The following is a 7,809-nucleotide window of genomic DNA, read 5'->3' on the forward strand; positions in this document are numbered from 1 at the left end:
CCCACAGTGCTCACAGGAACATTCAGCATTCTGGAAATGCACCTATAACCATTCCCATCAAAATGCTTTTCAACGATAAGATTACGAAGATCTTGAGAGAGTTCTTTGCTTTTACCCATCATGAAGTCTTTCCTGTGTGCCTTCTGGGTAATGAGGAGCCTTTATAGGCCATCAATTAGGACTAAAGCAGCTGATATCAATTAGTACTGATAGGGGACAGGATTTCTCTATCAATACTGACAGATTTCAGGTGATCTCCTGGCTTTCTATGTCATTTTGCCCCTTGTTATCTCCATGTATTCAATACTTATTCCCTGTGTCATTTCACTTTATTTATTGTGGTTTAACTTGTATACTTATATGTTCTGATTTGTTTGTATGATGTCAATATTTGGCTTGATGGCAACATCTGGTGGAAATGTTGTGTCAATAGTCCACTTGGAAATCCCCTTACTGATAAAAATGCTGATGTGTCAAATACTTATTTTCCCCGCTGTATATTCAGACTTGCTGTTTGACACACACACTCTCTTCTCTCAGACTTCCTCTTTTTCCCGCACTATGAACCTACGTAGTGTTATTATTACTTATTTATTATTTTGTACAAATCACAGAATCACTCAAGTCCAGTACTCACAACATTCACCCACTTAGAATCACTTAAAATACGCTTCCCTAAGAGGATTTTATGAAACATGCTTTTTAGAATCAGAAAGAGAAAGTAGACAACACCCAGTAACTGCTTATTCAGCCTTAAACTAAAAGAAAAAAACTATTATAAAAATTAAAACCTCACACACCAAATGGAAAAAAATAAAACACACCAGCATTTATCACTCAAAATCTTCTAAATCACTCTAGATCTTCTGACTGAAATTTCACAGCTTCCTCATTCCTCACATTCTCCCGTGCCTCTCTTATGTTTCCTGTTTTACTTTGACAGTCTTGTGTCCTGGGTTCAGTTTTCAATTTTTCTTCCGCCCTGCCTCATTTTGTCAGATTGGTCCCACCTGTGTTTCCCGCCTGTGTCCCATTGCCTCATCACTCTCTGGTGTGTTAAAACCCTGTGTTTTCCTCTGTCCATTGTCACATCATTATCCTTCGTTGCTGTGTGTTTCTGCAGAGCGCCACGTAATTCCAAGTTGTCTGTCTTAGTTTTCCAATTTCCTAGCTTTAGTTCCACGTTTCTAGTTCCTAGTTTCCTGAGTTTTGGTTATTGGGGCTTTTATATTTGAATGGCTTGCTACACTAATACAGCTGCCTCCCTATCCCCCTGTGTCTTGTGAGTCCTGCATTTGGGTCCTCATCTTGCTTGCCACAGCACTAACCTTGACATATAAGCAGAAATCATATCGATCCAAAGGCACATTTATCAATTCAAGTAGACACCAACCTCAAGCTTATTGTTAGAGTGAATTGTTAAATGTTGTCATTTCTATGCTTGCCAACTCTGATGAAAGAAATTCCACTGTCCTTACCCCCAGATTCTCGAGATTCTGGGTGGGGGGCTGTAGTATTTTATTGCAGATACATCCTATCTGGAAGATCTGTTTTTTGTGATGTTGCTCCTGCGTTTATGACCCTTTGGTCAGCAGGAGGTAACACACACACACACACACACACACACACACACACACACACACTGCCTTGTCTTTGTAACCAAGGGGGGTTACGTGGGGAAGGTACGTGTTGTAAACTATTGTTTATTATGTGAACGTTGTCAATAAAAGGCCGCAAGCGGAGGTCGTCGTCGGGGTCATTTGTGATGAGCTGAGATACCGACAAGACCTCCCTTGCAAGTGAAACGATCGATCGCTGTTGTCTTGTTTTTCTTTCACGGGAATGAGTCCTGGATACAGCGGGGTCTGAGTTTAGACCCAACATTATTTGGTCCTTCGGAGCGGGATCCTAACACATCGCATCCACCGAGGAGAGGGAGAGGACGCCACCGCAGTCTGCTAGCAGCCATCGTCTGGGACGATTGACCAAAGCCCTAGTACTTTGCTTTGCTACCAGGCCGGACAATTTGCGCCTAAACTCCCCTGGGGATGGATGGTGATTCCCATGAATGGAAACAACACGAACAGTGAGTAGAAAAGGCCTTATGCGTCACTGAGACTGTGCGTTTAGGACGCAGGTCCATGAGAGCTGTGCGTGTAGACGCAAGTGATAGGCCTATGTTGTGCGTGTGCGGGCCAGACGTGGTCTGCGTGAGTGTGGATGATTGTTGTCTTGTAATGGAGAATTAACTGTAAGTCTGTCTTGAAAGAGGATGAAATACACTGCAAAGTTTTTATTGGGCAGCATGTGGTGTGTGGATTGTTGACGAATGAAGTGAAATTGTGCTCTAAGCAGAAGCGAGTGTGAGTGTGTCTGACGTCACGGTGTGTGTGAAAAGGTATCCAGCTGGGGCAGACGTGATTATGCAGATCACCTGCCCAGTGGATAAAAAGAAATAAAATAATTGTGTTGGTGAATGATAGCATGAAGAGTGTTTGGTGTTTCTCAGTCTGAAACAGCTGTAATGCTACTTTCTGTTTTGGAGAAAAGGACAGTTTTAAAAAAAAACAGAGAGAGAGAGATGTGTGTTGTTTTAAGCAGTGATGAGAATAATGAAAATGTGATGAGAGAGGAACACAAAAACATACAGAAAATGCATTACCTATACTAACCCTATATGCATACACAAAACATGATACTCATGAAGACCAGACAGCATCTTAAGCATGAGATTCTGTTTGTCATCTTGTCCAACTTTCATCCAAGTAAGATGAAAGTGATACATAGACTAGTGGACTGAATATTATAGGAGGACAGATGGTTGCATCATAGAGTAGAAAACAGAATGCTGATGAGAGGTCTTAAATGAGTGAGCTGATTGTGAGTTTCTGGTGTGTGAAGTTTTACCATGGCACACATTTAGTTACATGAGAAGAAACTTATTATGTGATGAGATAACAGGGTTATGCTGTATGTTGTGTGTGATTGGATGAATGCTGACACAAAAACACACAGGCATAATCTGAAGGTACGACGCGACACCGAGCACGGGAAAACACAGGGCTTAAATACACAGGGTAGTAATGAGGGAATGGGCAACAGAAGGAAGACACAGCTGGGAGAGATCAGGGCTAACGAGACGGGGGGAACCAAGCTGCACACACTAAAATAAGACAAAGACTTTCACAATAAAACATGAATTACTAAAAAGAACGCAGACTCAACACTGAGAGACAAAATAACATGGAATACATACATGGAACTCAAACAATACATGAAGCAGAATAAAACCAAAATATAATAAACTCAAAATACTGGGTCCAACGGACCCAGAACCATGACAGTACCCCCCTCTAAGGGCTGGCTCAGCCCTAAACAAAAAAAGCACAACAAAACAAAGTACCAGGCCAGGGTGGGCAGAGTGGGTCCAGGACAGAGGGACAGAAACCAAACAAAAAACAAGGAGCAAGAGTCCAGATACACAAAACAAGACCGATGCCAACGGCGGCAATGAACTCTTTCCGGAGGCCGTCCCCGACAGAGGCTGGACCAGGCGGCAGCGGGACGGGACGGCTGCGGAACCTGACGGTGGTGATGCTGCAGGCGGTGATGCTGCAGGCGGTTATGTAGAAGTCACGGGGGATGATTCAGCAGGTGACGGCTGAACAGACCTGTCCGGACCATCAGCAGATGTGAGGATGTGCTGGCTCGGTCCTCTAGGACCCTCAGCTAACAAGGCGTGGTGCTGTGTGGGCTCCTTGAACCTGCCAGCAGACGTGGCATGAGGCTGGACGGGCTCCTCGGACCCTCCAGCAGACGTGGCATGAGGCTGGACGGGCTCCTCGGACCCTCCAGCAGACGAGGCAGGACAATGGCTGGGTTCACCCGAACCCCCAGCTGACAACACTTGAGGCTGGACGGGTGACTCGGGCCCTCCAGCTGACGACACTTGAGGCTGGACGGGCGACTCGGGCCCTCCAGCTGACGACACTTGAGGCTGGACGGGCTCTGCGAGCTACAGGTGGCTGCTGAGCAGCTAGCTGAACTGAAGGTGGTTGCTGGTCAGCTGAGTGAGCTGAAGGTGGCTGCTGATTAGCTAACTGAATAAACATAGCCCCAGAATAAAGAGTTCCAGACGAAACAGTCCTAACTCCTGGGTCCGAAGGAACAGCAGGAGCACAGTCTCTTGAGCCAGGGGGAAAATAATCGTTCTCAAAACTAATACTGTTATTTTCCCCAAACAGGAGCAACACGAGCTCTAGGGTTCACGAAGCTGGCATTCACAGCCTTGGGGGAAACAGTCTGTTTATCCCTAGGCACAAAAGGTGAATGAAGGGCAGGGATAGCTCAGTAGGTAGAGTGGTGGCCCCATGATCGGAAGGTCGGGGGTTCAACTCCACTGAACGGCTACCCTGAGGTACCCCTGAGCAAGGTGCCGTCCCTACACACTGCGCCCTGGGCGCTGCATTGGTGGCTGCCCACTGCTTCACTGGGTGAATGGGTTAAATGCAGAGGAACCATTTCCCTATGGGGACTAACACGCACACTTTACTTTACACTTGAAGGGAGACTCTGTCACTCACCCTAGGCGGTTGTTTGAAAAGAATCCCAGGCTCCTGCTGGGGCTGTGAGTGCTGGCGGCGTGTTCGCTGCCTCCCTGTTGAAGAGGGAGCAGCGCTGGCGGAATGTGACGAGGGAGGACTCGGCTGTGGCTGCTCCTGCTGTGATGTGGAAACGCTGGGTGAGTCAGGTGGCACGATAATAATCCCTAAAATCCTGTAAAAAGCTTGTGCAGGTGTAAGCTGATTGCTTGCGGTCTCATAGTAATCCTCCCGGGACCGGCTGGAGCGTTTTCTGTGAGACCAGGGCATCCGGGGGGAATAAGCAGGTACGTGGGCCTAAGGGTAGGCTGCTAGCGAGGAACGGCAGCATGGGGGCCCTCCAAGCGCTAGCCGGGTCCCGTCAAAACGGGAGCTGCGCTTCCTCAGTGAGTCCGCTGGATCCAATACTGGTTGCGTCGTTCTGTCAGGGCTCTGTGTGCGAGCAGGCGGAGAGGAGGATCCAAGCGCAGGACTCAGACACTGAACTGTAACTCAAAAACCTCAGCTTTATTTGCTGGCAGAAAACAAACATAAACTGAGCAATGGCAATGACTGTGAAACACTGACACAAAAACACACAGGCATAATCTGAAGGTACGACGCAACACCGAGCATGGGAAAACACAGGGCTTAAATACACAGGGTAGTAATGAGGGAATGGGCAACAGAAGGGAGACACAGCTGGGAGAGATCAGGGCTAATGAGACGGGGGAACCAAGCTGCACACACTAACATAAGACAAAGACTTTCACAATAAAACAGGAAACATGAATTACTAAACAAGAACGCAGACTCGACACCGAGAGACAAAATAACATGGAATACATACATGGAACTCAAACAATACATGAAGCAGAATAAAACCAAAATATAATAAACTCAAAATACTGGGTCCAACGGACCCAGAACCGTGACAGTCTTACTGAATCTTTTATTTCACCTAATGTTCATGTTTATTTGATCCTTTTGTGTGAAGCGCTTTGTGACCGCTGTGAAAAGAGCTTAATAAATAAACTTTAATTATTTATCCCTTAAAATCAATCAATCAATAATCAATCAGTGAGTTTGTGCGTTTGAGTTTGTGTGTTTCAAAGATGGAGGCCACGCTGCTCTCAGAGGACTGTGTGTGGTTGTGGTAAACGTGTGAGCTGCTGCTGCTTCTTCCTCACATGTTTGATATGTTTCATATTTCCAGCTGATGCTGATCACCCTAACCTTAACATCACAGACCATCCTTTGGTTCTTCTTTTGTTCCTCTGAAACTTCCTGTGTGGTGCCTTTCAAATTAAAAGCCCTCCCTGACTGTAAAGACTGGACTGTGCTGCAGCTGGTGGAAACAGTGTGTAGGTGTGTTGTGTTTGATGGAGGACTGAAGTGTGTGTCCAGCTGAGCTCTCTGTGTGCTCATATATACAGATGCTGATAAACAAATGTTTGTATTTGGACCCTGTTACTGATCAGGACCTGCTGTGTGTTTCCTGTCCACATGTCTACAAAGAGTCGCACTTCCTGCTGTGGTTCAGATGTTCAGCGTGTTGCTTTGTTTGCTGTTGGCTCCATGGTCTCTGCTGCTGTGGGCTGATTGTTAGGATGCCTGGGTCGTTGACCCAGGGTTTTTGAGTTTATTATTATTATTATTTATAATTTCTAGTCTTTGGGTTTTTGTTAGAGTCATGTCTTATGGTTTGTCTCTGTGTAATCCTTAGTTGCTGTCTCCCATGTCCACTATATCCCCGTGTGCAGTCAGTGTGTGTGTCTGCCCTGGTCCCACGTCTCTGTTCCCTCTGTTGCAGTGCCTGCATGTGAGTCTGTGTCTTTTGTTCAGTCTGTGTTATGTGTTTCCTGTTTTACTTTGAAGGTCTCTGTTTTATCTCAGTGTGTTCAGATTACGCTTCCTTGTCTCATCAGTTCTGATTTGCCCCAGCTGTGTTTCCCTCCTGTTACCCATTCCCTGATTGCTCCCTCTGTGTATTTAAGCCCTGTTTCTTTGTGTCTGTGTCTGGATCTACCTTTAGCGTGCTCTGTGTCTGTGTCTGTGTCTGTGTCTGTGTCTGTGTCTGTGTCTGTGTCTGTGTCTGTGTCTGTGTCTGTGTCTGTGTCTGTGTCTGTGTCTGTGTCTGTGTCTGTGTCTGTGTCTTCTTAGTTTTTGTTACCCTTTTGAGTTCAGTAGTGATGGCCAAATGAAGCTTTCTGAAGCACTGAAGCTTGTATTGAAAAACGGTTCATTACTCGAAGCTTTTCAACAAAGTCCTCTCTGGTGACATCTGGTGGCCAAAAATATGAAGAGCAGCTTGAATCCACAAAATAAAACCAACCGCTTCATTATGATTGCCCACTCCACAGAGTGGAATTCTGTCTGATATTGGGCCTCCGTTGTGTTGCTTTGAACGTGTATTTTTGGGGGGTTAAAAAAATGTGGTTTATTTGTTTAATAAATAATCTTGATCAGTAAACTCTCCTTGTTCAAACATGCACCATGGTGTGGTCTTTCTTTGCTTGTGACTTCTTGATGTTGGTAAATACAATAATTGAAAAATACCACGTTACATATAATATACATATAATAATGTACAACACATTATGGAGTATGCTTCTGCTGTGAGGTCCTAATATAATAAATAATATTATATTAGGGAAATTTTCCTAGACATATTTTTGACCTGGGGGTGGAATTGATTGTGAAATGGAAAAGGCAAATGCTTATGAACTTGCCAATTAAAAACATGATGCATTTAAGGTAACCCTTTTTTCATTTTTATTTAAGAAGAGAATTTGTTCCTCTGTGCGATGGATGAACCTGTTCCTTTTCGTGGAGATAATTTCTTCTGCATTAAGGAAAATCCCTTCACATGGAACAGAAGAGGCTGGAGTGCAGAGAAACTGGTAGAGATGCAGTTATACAGTCTACCTGGGCCCCACCAACTATCAGCTAAAGAGAATAAATAGATTAAATTGCTGCACATTTGGCAGACTAACATTTTCAGATTAATTAAACAATAAAATATATATTTTTATAACATTACATGTAAAGAGTCAAGTGGAAGTTTTTCTAAAGTTATTTAACGATATTTATATTATGGAAGCAGATTTTTTGACATTTTAAGTTTTTTCCCATTATAAGTTAAAATAAACACGCACAAAACAAAAGCAAACGGCCAGAACACAAAACTGGAAAACCCACCCAACTGATCAAAATCAACTCAAAATAC

The sequence above is a fragment of the Mchenga conophoros genome, linkage group LG13 (genome assembly GCF_057382185.1).
Source record: "Mchenga conophoros isolate Kocher_MC1m ecotype Shallow Benthic linkage group LG13, M_conophoros_male_GT1.1, whole genome shotgun sequence".
In the NCBI taxonomy this organism is placed as follows: Eukaryota; Metazoa; Chordata; class Actinopteri; order Cichliformes; family Cichlidae; genus Mchenga; species Mchenga conophoros.